The 14,678-nt window shown below is 46.8% G+C and overlaps 1 protein-coding gene and 1 long non-coding RNA gene across 8 annotated transcripts in view; one reads left to right on the top strand and one right to left on the bottom strand.

Annotated features, from left to right (window-relative positions):
* The window catches only part of FHIP1A (FHF complex subunit HOOK interacting protein 1A), a 308,399-nt gene that overhangs the window by 239,842 nt on the left and 53,879 nt on the right, over positions 1–14,678 (top strand). The gene's annotated exons all lie outside the window — the stretch shown is intronic.
* LOC139176679 (uncharacterized) lies at positions 489–1,654 on the bottom strand. Its single transcript, XR_011561076.1, has 2 exons — positions 1,240–1,654; positions 489–686 (listed from the first exon to the last, which is right to left on the bottom strand). It is a non-coding gene; the product is annotated as an uncharacterized lncRNA (long non-coding RNA).

Below are 14,678 nucleotides of genomic sequence, written 5' to 3'. Positions count from 1 at the left end.
TTTGTTGTTGTTTTTTATTGGAGGATAACTGCTTTACAATACTATGTTGGTTTCTGCCGTACATCAACATGAATCAGCCAAAGGTATGCATAGGACCCCTCCCTCCTGACCCGCCCTCCTGGGTTGAGCTCCCTGAGTCACACAGCAGATTCCCACCTGCTGTCTGTTTCCAGTTGGTGCTGTGTGTGTTTCTGTCACTCCCTCAGTCTGTCCCACCCGCTCCTTCCCCTGCTGCGTCCACACGTCTGCTCTCCGTGTCTGTGTTTCCACTGCTGCCCTGCAGATGCGTCCATCAGTGCCGTCTCCCTGGATCCCATATGCTTGTGTTACCCTGCTCACTTCTGCTTCTTCTCCCGGCAGTGTCCCTGTGGGTCACCCTCTGCACATACCTCGACGTGGGTCTCATCACAGCCACTTCTTTCTCCGGGTTGTCGCACACATAACTGCTAGATTAAGTTTACTGAAACGCATCTTTTTTTAGAAAAAAAAAAAAAAAACTGTGTATTCGTTTGGCTGTTTATTTATTGTTCATGCAGGCTCTCTCACTGTGGTGGCGCTGTCTGTCCATTGCTCACGCAGGCTCTCTCACTGTGGTGGCGCACAGACTCTTGTTGCGGTGCTTGGCTTTAGTTGTCACGCAGCATGTGGGAGCCTCGTTCCCGCAGCGGGGATCGAACCTGCATCTCCTGCATTGCATGGCAGATTCTTAATCATTGGACCACCAGGGAAGTCCCTGAAGACCCTTTAAATGTCCACTTTCCTCTCAGCCTTGAGTGACTGATCCCCTAGGTCTCATCAGTCTGCACGCAGCTCCAGGTCCCTGCTTCACACCCTCCTGGTTCTGGCGTCGGGGCCTCTCCTGTACTTACTCTTCTCCTCTCGAGTCTCACTCTCTCTGCAAGGGGCAGCTTAGACCCCACCCCCTCCTCAGCTGTCCCTGACTTGGGGGCTCTGGGCTCTCTCTTCTAGCATCCGTGGCTCAGTGTCTGTGTGGTCATTGGACACTCCTGTCTCTCGTTCAGCGTGTTCTTGGGATTTGATCCTGCTTCCTTACCTCTAAAACCCCTAGGACAGCCTCTATCTGCAGTTCAACAGTGTTTCGAGGAACCCTGGGCCTTGGTGGAGGGGGAGCCCACTGTAAATTGCCTACATTTATGAGTGAAACACAGTGACGCCTGTCAGACACCATGTGGATTAACTAACTTGAAATAAGTCAGCTCTGGCGTTAAATATACATACCTTTCAACCCGAGCCTACTTTTGCCAAACCGAGTTTTTGTCAGATGCTGTGATTAAAAGCAAGTATCATGTGAAAATCTTGGTGGAATTTCTGAGGCTGACAGTGTTGAGTCTGATTCTGAGGTTTGCCCAGCAGGAGTTAAGCTGTTAGGATTTAACAACATATTAAGTTGTTTAGATGTAAATACTTAATAGATGGGATGGTTGGGTATTTCTCTTGGCTTCAGGGTGCTGTGAATAAATGATGGATGTACTGAAGGTGCCAGAGACTAAGAAAATTTCAGAACCTCTGGCCTGTGTTGTGGGTTTTGGTGTCTCTACAGCAGGATTTGCCAACTACGACCTCGGCTGTGGCCTGTTTTTATTTATCCTGAGAGTTAACTATGGTTTTTACATTCCTCTACAACAGACTGGTTCCAAATAGGAAAAGGAGTTCGTCAAGGCTGTATATTGTCACCCTGTTTATTTAACTTATATGCAGAGTACATCATGAGAAACGCTGGACTGGAAGAAACACAAGCTGGAATCAAGATTGCCAGGAGAAATATCAATAACCTCAGATATGCAGATGACACCACCCTTATGGCAGGAAGTGAAGAGGAACTAAAAAGCCTCTTGATGAAAGTGAAAGTGGAGAGTGAAAAAGTTGGCTTAAAGCTCAACATTCAGAAAACGAAGATCATGGCATCTGGTCCCACCACTTCATGGGAAATAGATGGGGAAACAGTGGAAACAGTGTCAGACTTTATTTTTCTGGGCTCCAAAATCACTTCAGATGGTGACTGCAGCCATGAAATTAAAAGACGCTTACTCCTTGGAAGGAAAGTTATGACCAACCTAGATAGCATATTCAAAAGCAGAGACATTACTTTGCCAACAAAGGTTCGTCTAGTCAAGGCTATGGTTTTTCCTGTGGTCATGTATGGATATGAGAGTTGGACTGTGAAGAAGGCTGAGCACCGAAGAATTGATGCTTTTGAAGTGTGGTGTTGGAGAAGACTCTTGAGAGTCCTTTGGACTGCAAGGAGATCCAACCAGTCCATTCTGAAGGAGATCAGTCCTGGGATTTCTTTGGAAGGAATGATGCTAAAGCTGAAACTCCAGTACTTTGGCCACCTCATGTGAAGAGTTGACTCATTGGAAAAGACCCTGATGCTGGGAGGGATTGGGGGCAAGAGGAGAAGGGGACGACAGAGGATGAGATGGCTGGATGGCATCTCTGACTCGATGGACGTGAGTCTGGGTGAACTCCGGGAGTTGGTGATGGACAGGGAGGCCTGGCGTGCTGCGATTCATGGTGTCGCAAAGAGTCAGACATGACTGAGTGACTGATCTGATCTGACTGGTAGTTAATTAGCCAAAAACATGGTATGTACACGCAATGGAATATTACTTAGCTTTAAAGAGGAAGGAAATTCTAGCACGTTGTTATACAGCATGGATGAACCCAGAGGACATTATGCTAGGTGCAGTAAGTCAGTTGTAAAAAGACAAATACTGTATGATTCTAGAACAGTTACATTCATAGAGACAGCAGAATGGTGGTTGCCAGGGCAGGGGGAGGGGAGAATGGGCAATTGTTTATTGGATATGGAGTTTCAGTTTTGTAAGATGGAGAGAGTTCTGGAGATGGCTGGCAATGTTGGTTGCATAGCAGTATGAATATACTTAACACTATTGGACTGTACACTTAGTATGGCAGATTTTATGTGTACTTTACCACAATTTTAAAAAATAACTTTTTATGCTTTTTAAAGATTTCTTTTTTTTTAAGGAGTATATGACAGACACTGTATATGACTATGAAACCTGAAATACTTTCAGGCCCTTTGCAGAAAGTGTGCTAATCCCGACTCTAGGGGTTAGCATGGTGCCCTGTATATTGTAGGTGATTCATAAATGTTAAAGGAGGATAATAATAGTGGAAGAAGGTCCGCAGATAGAGAGAGATTCCCGCCCCCCCATCCCCCCCCCGTTTTTTCCGGAATGTAGTGATCAGACTGAGGAGCCCCAGACGAGAGCGGAAGCGGAGCAGGCTGGTTGGCTTTGTCAGCAGCTTAGGGGAGTCTGTCCAGGTGTGTGGTTTGGGGGCCCAGGGCTGGCGAGAGAGAGGCCAGTGGACTGTTGGCAGGAGCAGCCAAAAGTGGGTTCAGCGCCACCTGGCAGGGTTAGAAGAGAGGGAGGGCCGCACAAAGAGCCTGCTGGGCTTCGCATTGTCGTTTTCGTCAAGTGTCTCGTGAACTTGGATATTCTGTTCTGAGGGTTATTTTGGCTCTTTTATTTGGAGACTGTGAGGGAATTAGGGCAGGAGTTTGGGCTCACCGCGATGGTTGGAGGCTGAGACCTTGAGAGGAGTGTGCTGAGGTAAAGGATGGATGGAAGGAAAAAGAATGACACACCATGCTTTTCCACAGGCAGCTCACAGGAGCTGGCTGCAATAACCGTGACCTCAAAGAGCATCCGCACCTTTGGATTTTGCAGAGAATAGCAGCAATGTTTTGTTCGGCAAATTATTCCATGCAAGTGCACTTGGAAAAACAGAAGCAAAAAACCCACCAGAAACACTGATTTTTCCACCATCTCTTGTGTGGTGAAACCCTGTCTGAGCAGTATACATGTGGACACTGACTTCAGCCATTCTCTTAAAGACACGTGCCGGTTTCCTGTAAACCGCTGCGGATCCCATTTGTTTGAGAATCTCGTCTTCCAAACATGTGCATACATATTCATGATCCGTATTCCGTGAGCTCAGTAATTCATGGCTTATTGACTTGGGCTGATGGATGGAAGTTTTTTGGGGATTGGAGAAGATGGAGATTTTGAGAGTCTGGGAGCAGCCACACGTGAGTCCCCGCCTGCTCTTAGTGTGTCTGTGGTGAACTGGGCCAGCGGGGCTCTTAGCAGCCAGGCGTGCTTTTGACTCTCATGCCCAGTGAAACTAGTGACTGAAGGTTTTAGGCGCAATTAGATGCCATCTTCAAATTATCATCATTAATAAATGTGAATGAGCCATGATCGGGTGCCCAGTGGAGAGGAGGTTTATACCGACCTCTTCTGCTGGCGTTTTCAGTCTCCAGTGAGGAGCAGGCCAAGCAGGCTGTCACTTAATGTCACTTATGTGTCTTCCTTCATGCATCTCTAGTCTTGGCGACAGTGGAGGGGGCTGGGGTGGTGAGGGTAGAGACAGCCCCATACTCTTCTGGAGACTTCCTCCTGTCGCATCTGGAGCCTGGCGAGGCAGTACCCCGGGCACTCATCTGTCATCTACCTGCATCACCTCCCGAAGACAGACCCCTGGACATTCTATGTCTGGTTTCCAGTAATGCTGTAAAACCTCATCGATCAGGTCGTTCCTTTCCACAGGAAATTGATGAAGAAATTAGGATACCATCTTGGCCTGAAATTTTAGATTTCATTTTCCAAATGTGGTGGTTCTTTGTTAAATCTTGCAGTTTTCCCTTGAGTTGTGGAGCTCCACGCTAGACTCCAGCTCTGGCGGGGGTGGGGTCTATACCCAGAACTCCAGCGGGATCATATTTTTGTCTTTCCCTTGGGTATTTCTATTTGTGCATTTGAACAATTTGCTTTTTCAGATGTGTTCCCTACCTTACGGACCCAGCCTCCCCAGTCACAGAAGGCTTGTCCTGCTCCTCTCTGCGAGCCCCTTACTCCTTTCCTGGAGTGATGGTGAACTCTCCCCGTGCATGTGGAACTTGGTTTCTCACCATGCCCGGAGGAGAGCAGTTACTTGGAATGGTTCTATCCTCGTCAGCGCTGAAAGCATTGCTGCGTACCAGCCGGGGCCCGCGGACAGCTGGTCTGTATGAGGCGAAGGGCTCTTAGGATGGACTGGAGGAATGAGGTTGTTCCTCTCGGAAGCTGCTGCCGAGGTCTCGCAGACTCCGAGCCGGCTCAGGGGCCCCAGGGCCAGGGGATGGGGTCCCTCCAGGGCTGGCTGGCAGCAGGCACGGCCGAGGGCTGGGAGGGGTGAGCTTAGGGCGCCGGTTGCCACCTCAGACTTCTGCACAGCCTCGTGGTCCTGTCCAGCGCTGGGAGTCCAGGGGTGACTGAGGATCCGGGACGCAGGGGCAGCGCTCCAGCAGTCGTTCTGTCCCTGTTCACCCTGGGCCTCGCGGGAGACTTGTGTGGCAGCAGAGAGGCTGGATGTGACTGTCCCTGGCGTCCATCAGCATGAGGTAATTAAAAGCCCAGTTCTGTCGTGGGCCTGCAGCTATGGGGCATGGGTTGACAGCACACTGTTAAACTTGGATGGAGAAGTTCATATTAAGCGGACCAGCTCCAGACAGCCTAAATTAATAATTGCTGTAGCCAGTGAGAGCCGGCTATTAAATAGACCTAGGAGATTCCACTGACAGTTATAAGAGGCTTTGACTTGGAAATACTTGACTTATTAATTGAAAACTGAAAATGTGTGCCATCTAATACATTCTATTGATGCATTGTATTTGATTAGTACAATTTGGGGAAGCAATCTAGTTTAATGTTGCAAAAAAAATGGCTTTTGAGGTGAACCTTAGTTGGACTTCTGACCCTTTGGTATTTAACTAGCAGCGTGACTGTGACAAGTACCTTCACCTGTGTGTATATATTATCTGTGGATAATGATACCTACCTTATTGGGCTCTTGTGAAGAGCAAATGAGATGCTGCATTGAACGAGCTTTTTGCCTCTGACACTTAGTACTAAATACATATATTACCTGCTAACCAGCTGAATCTCTAAATGAGATGTCCTTCCCATGACACTGTATGTTACTGGACAGTGAATATTTTTTTTTTTTTACCCATTTTTGTGGCTCAAACAATAAAGAATGTGCCTGCAATGCAGGAGACCTGGGTTTGATCCCTGGGTCGGGAAGATCCTCTGGAAGAGGGAATGGCTACCCACTCCAGTATTCTTGCCTGGAGAATTCCATGGACAGAGGAGCCTGGCAGATTACAGTCCATGAAGTTGCAAAGAGTTGGACACGACTGAGCCACTAACACACACACACACACACTATTAGGTTGGCCATAAAGTTCCTTCGGTACACCGTTACAGAAAAACCTAAACAAACTTTTTGGCCAACCCAGTACTCTAGTGTTTTGATTTTAGATAATCTACTTATTGTTCCTTATCTGCTTTTTTATGTTATTTCATAGACAGCATGACTCTGGGTTTACTTTTGACTCATTCCCTCAGAACATGGTATCTATTCAGTTGTCCATAGAGGTATTTCCCTGTTCGTTCTAATTCTCGGTGTCAGAGCCTCTTGGACTTCAGTGTGCAGAGATGACTCCCTGGAAGCGTCCTGCCCGCAGCCTCCCACGGGCTGGGGTTTGGCTCTCACAGGCTGGGCTGTAGCCCTGGCGTCTGCACGTCTGCCAGCTCCCAGGTGTGCCAGGGGCTGCTTTCGGGTGACCCTGCTGCTCTTCTGCAGCCTTCTGTGGGCACGTGGCTCCTCGTGCTCTTTTACTGATGTAGGATCGGAAGACATGGGCCGTAGTGTGATGCACGATTATGAAGATCGTAACTTTCTTAAGAACTCAGTTTTTCATGTGTAGTATCCACCACTGTCAGTTTCCCAAGGCTGTGGGAAGCGTCAGATAAGAAGGCAGGTAACACCTGGGAAAGCCGTGAGCCTCTTCCAAATGAGCAAGGTATTAACAGGGGCATGAGGTCTGCTTTGCCTCATGCTCAGGCCATTTTAGCCAACAAAGCAGATGACATAGGTGAGAATGTTTTGCATAATGTAAAGACTTAGTGGGCAGAGTGTCTAAAGGTGAGTAGTGCAAGAGGACTGTTGGGTGGTGAGGGTGTGTTCTGCCCCTGACGTGCAGATGGTGTTTGACTGAGGGACATACCCCCTCATAGTTCAGGATGCTGTGCAAGCACCATTGCTCATCACCCTGAAATCTCCTCTGCTCCTCTCCTGTGTGATGCTATTTGGGTGCACGGACAGTAATGTCAGTACCATAAAAGCTCCTTCCCAGTGCAAGTGCTGTCAGCTCGGCAGTGGGAATACTGGCCACTCGCTGATGTCATGCATACCCAGAGTATTACAAAGGCACTGCACTCCACTCCACTGGTCCTGCTGGCACCTTGGCGCTATGGGCAGAAGGGAAAAGGGGGTTGTAGCTGGGGATTGCACAACAAAGAGGGATAGGCTGGTTTTGCAGGGTTGACTGCCACAATGATTACTTTTGCACTTCCCACATTCTTCATATGAAGTGGAAAGATGATGCATACAGATATTTACACCCATATACAAATGCACTTTTCTCCTTATCAATATGGAGAAGCGCCTAAGAGAGTCCCTTGTGTATCCCAGAACTGTAACTTGTGGAGCAACTGTGGAGCAAAATGAAATGTCTAATACTTATTGTGGAAAGTGTCTGAGAATGTGGAGGTAGATTATATTAGAAGCCATTGGAACATCCACCTGTTTGTTTTCTTGAATATCTAAGGTCTTGCACTAGGTCTCCAGCCTGCTTGAGCACTGTCTTTGGATGTTTTGTAGATATGGGGTTCCAGGTAAGGCGTGTAGGGTGTGTGTGTGCAGCTAAGGCCTGGCCATATTGTTATATGAATGAAAATCTAAATCTTTCCCCTCGTTTTGCGTATTCACAGAAGAGATAGTGAGCTAACTGGCCATAGGATTCATGGTGGCATGACCTTGGTGTTGATAGCTTCGTGGTGTCTTGGGGGCGTTCCTGTCTCTACAATGTCGTATCTAATGCTGAGCCAAAACAAACAAAAACAAAAACCATAAAATGTTGCTGAGTAAGTAGAAAAGAGAGCAGAGAGCAAGGCAGGTATATTCGTTCACTGACATAAACCCAGATGCAGTGGTGTTCAGTGAATAGGTCTCTGAAGAGGATTCAGTCTGATGTGGACTTGAGAGTCAGGTGGCCAGGGTCAGGATCCAAGCTCTGCCGCTTGTCGCTAGGTGCCCTTGGGCAGAACCTTTAACCTCTCTGGGCCAGTTTTCTCCTTTCCATTTGTAAAGTGGGGGCACTGATAGTACTGCCTACCGTGTAGATTCATGAGGATTGCCTGACTTTAAAGTGATGTCTGGCACAGCGTAAGTGCTATGCGCATGTTAGCTCTGTTGTAACTTTCTCTGTGTTCACTGCATACCTGTTGGAAGATCATAGTTGTAGACGACCCAGCAGTGCTTTCTCTGATTTGTGGCGCTGTACTATAATACCATTGTTATTAACTCTACAAGTATGGCGTTTGGCACATTGCTGGAGGAATTGGGTAGAGAGCTGTAGGCATCCAGGTACTGGAGAAATAACCCAGACGTTTACCTGATAGAGCCCAACTCTGACTCTTTCCCAGGCCGATCCCAAATGTCCTCTTCCTGCCTTCTCCATAGACTCTTCTCCAGTTCTCCCAGGCCACTGCTGTACACTGAGTGTGAAATAGCCTTCTGGTTAAAAGCCTGTGCCTCCTGCTCTGTGAGCTGCCCTTTCTCCTGCAACTGGACTTTTCCAGATCCTTCTCATCCTCCAGTGTCCAGACCATATGTCACCTCTTTCTGAAAGTCTTCATGATCAAGCCAGAAGTAGGCAATCACTCCTCACTTCTTTGTTTAGATTTTTTTTTTAATGTGGACCATTTTAAAAGTCTTTGTTGAATTTGTTACAATATTGCTTCTGTTTTAAGTTTTGGGTTTTTGGCCATGAGGCATGTGGGATCTTAGCTCTCCAACCAGGGATCAAACCCATGTCCCCCTGCACTGAAGGGTGCAGTAGTCTTAACCACTGGACTACCAGGGAAGTCCCCACTCCTCACTTCTTTAGAGTTTGGCTGGTATCACTCATATGGCACTTACAGATCTCCTTGTGTGATCATTATGGGATTAACTTGTCTTAGCTGTCCAACCAGGGGGTAAATGCCGTGAGTGTAGAGACCATACATGTGCATGCGTGTACCCCTTTATGAACATACACTATGACAGATCTCCTTGTGTGATCATTATGGGATTAACTTGTCTTAGCTGTCCAACCAGGGGGTAAATGCCGTGAGTGTAGAGACCATACATGTGCATGCGTGTACCCCTTTATGAACATACACTATGACAGCATGTCTAGCACATGGCCCTGTGGTCAGTAGTTACCGTGCCCTATTACGGCTTCCCGGACAAGGCGATGGCACCCCACTCCAGTGCTCTTGCCTGGAGAATCCCATGGGCAGAGGAGCCTGGTAGGCTGCAGTCCATGGGGTCGCTAAGAGTTGGACACAACAGAGCGACTTCACTTTCACTTTTCACTTTCATGCATTGGAGAAGGAAATGGCAACCCACTCCAGTGTTCTTGCCTGGAGAATCCCAGGGATGGGGGAGCCTGGTGGGCTGCCATCTATGGGGTCGCACAGAGTCGGACACGACTGAAGTGACTTAGCAGCAGCAGCAGCAGCAGCATTATGGCTTCCCAGGTGGTGCTAGTGGTCAAGAATCCACCTGCCAAGCTGGAGACCCGGGTTCCATCCATGGGTCAGGAAGATCCCCTGGAGAAGGAAGGAAGATCCCATGGACAGGAGAGCATGGTGGGCTATAGTCCATGGGGTTGCAACGAGTCAGACATAACTGGGTGACTGAGCACGACCCAGCGATCGTGCTGTCTTTTGAATAAATGAGTGAATGTGTGACCAGAGGTGTGGTGAGTAGGTCAGGGGGTGTGTGTGGAGCAAAGCTGAGAGAGTGAGTAGAGGAAGCTGAGGAGAGATTGAGTAGTTCAGAGCTGAGAGAGTGAGTAGAGAAAGCTGAGGAGAGATTGAGTAGTTCAGAGCTGAGAGAGTGAGTAGAGAAAGCTGAGGAGAGGTTGAGTAGTTCAGAGCTGAGAGAGTGAGTAGAGGAAGCTGAGGAGAGATTGAGTAGTTCAGAGCTGAGAGAGTGAGTAGAGAAAGCTGAGGAGAGGTTGAGTAGTTCAGAGCTGAGAGAGTGAGTAGAGAAAGCTGAGGAGAGGTTGAGTAGTTCAGAGCTGAGAGAGTGAGTAGAGAAAGCTGAGGAGAGGTTGAGTAGTTCAGAGCTGAGAGAGTGAGTAGAGAAAGCTGAGGAGAGGTTGAGTAGTTCAGAGCTGAGAGAGTGAGTAGAGAAAGCTGAGGAGAGATTGAGTAGTTCAGAGCTGAGAGAGTGAGTAGAGAAAGCTGAGGAGAGGTTGAGTAGTTCAGAGCTGAGAGAGTGAGTAGAGGAAGCTGAGGAGAGGTTGAGTAGTTCAGAGCTGTTGTGCTCCATCTGGTTGGCGAGCTGATGTTTCCCTGACAGCTATCGGGAAAGTGAGGAGCTTGAGGAAAAGGGGTGTTTCAGATTGGTTAGAGCTGTCTTTTGCTGAAAGTGAGACGACGCTTATTTGTTGTGGGGTCCAGAAGGAAAATGACCACCTTCAAGATGGATGTTGCTGGAAAAGTATGAAGGAAGATATATTTTATAGAAGGAAGTGGAAGGAACCTGAACAAAAAATATTAGTGAAGAATTGGTGATGGATTCATGTTTAAAACATGTGCTCCACATCCAGAAGTGAAATTATATGAAGTGGGCAAGCTTTTCCTTATTGTTTTTGGCTTCAGTTGCCTACGAGATATCAACTTTAAAATATTGACAATATATCGTCGCCATGGTTATTTATCAAGACATCAAACTATCTGGGTAAGATGTATGATATTGATATTTGTGTTACATGCTTTAATAGAACTAGTAGATTTGGCTGGGCAGTTTTCTTCTTAGCATTTTGAAGCTGAGAACTTCAAAGTCCATTAGATTTTGATTTCGTGGAGGAGCCATGTGGGAGCAGAGGTGAGGGGCTCTCTCATTTGTCTCTATGTCTTTACTCCCTGACACAGTGTAGACCCAATGCTTGGCATCCAAAAGGTGCTCTATGAATGTTTTTCAGTAAATGAATAACACCTCAGTTTTTCAGTAAGCAAGTTAATATCTAGTGTAAACAAATTTCAGACTGGATAGATTTCATGAAACTTAGCCTTTGTGTTTAAAGTTCTCACCGCATCTAAAATGCAGAGATTGAACTGGAGATAGAAACGTAATGCGTTACGTGCACTCAAGTTCAGTGCTGGACCTAGAGATGGTTTAGCCTCAGCTCCTCATTATTCGGAAAACACTGAGGACTAGAGGGGTTAAGTGACTTCTCAGGCTCACACAGCTGCTTGTGGCCAAGTTTGGACCCAACTGAGATCTCCAGAATATGAGGCTTCAGTATCATTTCCCCCCTTTACCCTCCTCGGAGTAAATCTTAGTTGCATGAGTCCTTCCATGGCATAACTTAATTCCTGAGCTCCTAATGCAGACTTTACAAACATTCTCCTTATGCTTTTGTTAATTGCAAAATGGACAGATTTTTTTAGGGAGCAGATCCCTTCCCATCCGGGCGCCTTTGCAGTGCCGAGGACTGCTTGGGTGTGCCCATAGTCATTTTTTGATGTCCTGCTTGAGTTTCTCCTCCTGGTAAGTCTGTTCCAAAAGGAGAGCTTGCACCATCTAGTGGATCTAAGAAGAGGCTCTTGGGTTTAATTTTTTGGTGGCCCGGTTTTAAAAAGAAGAGAGAAACAATCTTTTACTTAATTAATCTGCAGAGTCTCACATGGAGCTCTCTGTTTATATCATGAGAGTGAAGGTGGCAGCCCAGGGTGAGGGTGAGGTCACTTTGGACCTCACTGTGCTTAGAACATCACTTCATGGGAGATAGATGGGGAATCAGTGGGAACAGTGTCAGACTATTTTTGGGGGCTCCAAAATCACTGCAGATGGTGACTGCAGCCATGAAATTAAAAGATGCTTACTCCTTGGAAGGAAAGTTATGACCAAGCTAGATAGCATATTCAAAAGCAGAGACATTACTTTGCCAACTAAGGTCCATCTAGTCAAGGCTATGGTTTTTCCAGTGGTCATGTATGGCTGTGAGAGTTGGACTGTGAAGAAGGCTGAGCGCCGAAGAATTGATGCTTTTGAACTGTGGTGTTGGAGAAGACTCTTGAGAGTCCCTTGGACTGCAAGGAGATCCAACCAGTCCATTCTGAAGGAGATCAGCCCTGGGATTTCTTTGGAAGGAATGATGCTAAAGCTGAAACTCCAGTACTTTGGCCACCTCATGCAAAGAGTTGACTCATTGGAAAAGACTCTGATGCTGGGAGGGATTGAGGGCAGGAGGAGAAGGGGACGACAGAGGATGAGATGGCTGGATGGCATCACTGACTCGATGGACGTGAGTCTGAGTGAACTCTGGGAGTTGGTGATGGACAGGGAGGCCTGGTGTGCTGCGATTCATGGGGTCGCAGAGAGTCGGACATGACTGAGCGACTGAACTGAACTGAACCGAACTGTGCTCAGAACGAGGCACCTCCATGACCAGGCTGTTGCCGAAGCTCCTTTAATGGTGGAAGGAGGGTTAGGAGGTAGGTAGTATATCAGCCTATATTTTCTAGCAGTGCTTGGATTGTTTTACTCATTAATTCAAAACATTAACTCTTCTGTAATGGGTCTTCCCATAATAGTTGGGAATTAGTCAAATCCTGCTATTATTACTGGGAAATCCACTAGTACTAATTTGGCCAATTAACTTTTTCAGTAAATGTGCAGTATTTTTCTACCCAGTTGGATAAATGAAGTTTTTGGGATGCTTCCAAATTATTCTTTTGTTTCCTTCAATAGAGATTTAAAATCTTTTCTCAAGCTCCGCAAAATACTTATCTCACGTGATCGGTGGCAGAAGATGGAGTCTTTCAAGCAGGGTAACTTGATGACTGAGTGAGCAACACAGTGCGGAGGTCTCTTCACTGACTTTGCCCTGAGATCTGAAATGCTCACTACCTTCTGCAGCTGAGTTTTCTTTTTAAAAGATGTGGTGATCCTCTTTATATTTACAGAGTATGCTCCGCAAAAGCTGGACTTCTTTCTTTCTTTTTTTTGCCTTTGTTACTCCAGCAGCTGAAATGTGATGTCTCAGGTGCCCCCTTAGCTCCTGTGCAGTGTCAGCATCCTTTCTGACTGTGGTTCTCACTCTGGTGCATGTCGGAATCAACAAGGGAAGCCTGGCCCCACCCCTGGAGAGTCTGATTTATCTGGATCTGGGTGGGATGTGAGCCCGGGTGTGTTTAAAATGCTCTCCAAGTGATTCTAGCATGGAGCTGGGGTTCAGAACCACTGCTCTATGATGTCTCTGAAAGTGTGTTGTGAACCATTGGATTCCAAATCCAGTTTGAACATTGGAGATCTGTATTTGAAAGCCAGTGTTCTCTTTGGGACCAGCAGTGGTTATACTGTACTGTGACTGGAGTAAGGACGTCGTCACGATGTCTAGTGACTCCATGCTCACTGCTCTCTCTGGTGCTGGTGGAGGTGGTTATGGTATATGATCTGGGTCGCCAGGGGCAGTGAGGCCAGAAGGGAGTGCTTTTTCCTCCCAGTTTTATTGACACATAAGCAGTTTATTCTTGTAATTGTCCTCATCTGAGGCCATTGACTGTATATTGTTGGCATTTGTCCTGATGGCAGTGGGAACGTTGGTGTCCAGGATTAGGGTGCTTAGAAAGCTCTTTGGAGAAAGTGTTTTCTGGAGTAAGTCCTGCTCTGTCGCTGGAAGCAGGTCATTTCTGAGAAGCAAAGCTGAATCAGAGGAAGGGTGAGGTGGGAAAAGGGCAGGGAGGGCATGGGTCCTCTGAGATGCCATCATTTGAACTCTTTCAATGGGAAACAGTGTCTTTGACCGTGATCGGTCCACATAATTGATACAGCTATTCACTTTCAAAGTATTTCTGCTCTGTCTTCAGAGGGCAAAGGGATGAGAATGTCAAGGAATTGTTAGAATTCTTGTCTTGGTTTTTGCAAGACAGACCTGTTGTGTGAAGAACATGAAATTTTGTATCGAGCAGATCTGGTCTCTCATGAATCTGGTCTCTGCCACTTGCTGTGGACTTTAGGGGCAAGTTCATAAGGCTCAGTTTTTGTTTTTTTAATCTGTAAGATGAGAACCCTAATACCTATACCTTGGCCTCAGGGCCAAGGTGAATTAACTCCTGTGTGAAGCACCTAGCACAATGCTTGCCACAGAGCGAGGTCTCCATACATGGCAGCTGTTTCTGGAATTATTGATACTGTTAATAATAGTGATAATTAATGATAATGATAGTAATAAACGACTTTTTCCCTCTCCTTTGGAAATGGTCCCTGAAATACAAGTAGCCTCATGGTCCGTGTGTCCAGCTGTTGTGCCTGTGGACTGAGAATGGGTGTGGAAAAGCAGTGTTAACAGGGGTCCCGCCTGGGAAACTTAGAATTTTCATCCTCACATAACCAACGTGCCATAATTTAGTCTCATCACATATTAATGCCTTCAAGTGTAGTTGCTCCCTAGAAGAGTTAATTCCATTGGTGACTCATCTTGTGTATATTCTGTTTGTTTACCTCAAAGGCACTAGAATAGA

This window comes from Bos indicus, chromosome 17, assembly GCF_029378745.1.
Source record: "Bos indicus isolate NIAB-ARS_2022 breed Sahiwal x Tharparkar chromosome 17, NIAB-ARS_B.indTharparkar_mat_pri_1.0, whole genome shotgun sequence".
Taxonomy (NCBI): domain Eukaryota; kingdom Metazoa; phylum Chordata; class Mammalia; order Artiodactyla; family Bovidae; genus Bos; species Bos indicus.
This window is presented reverse-complemented; position numbering and strand designations above follow the sequence as displayed.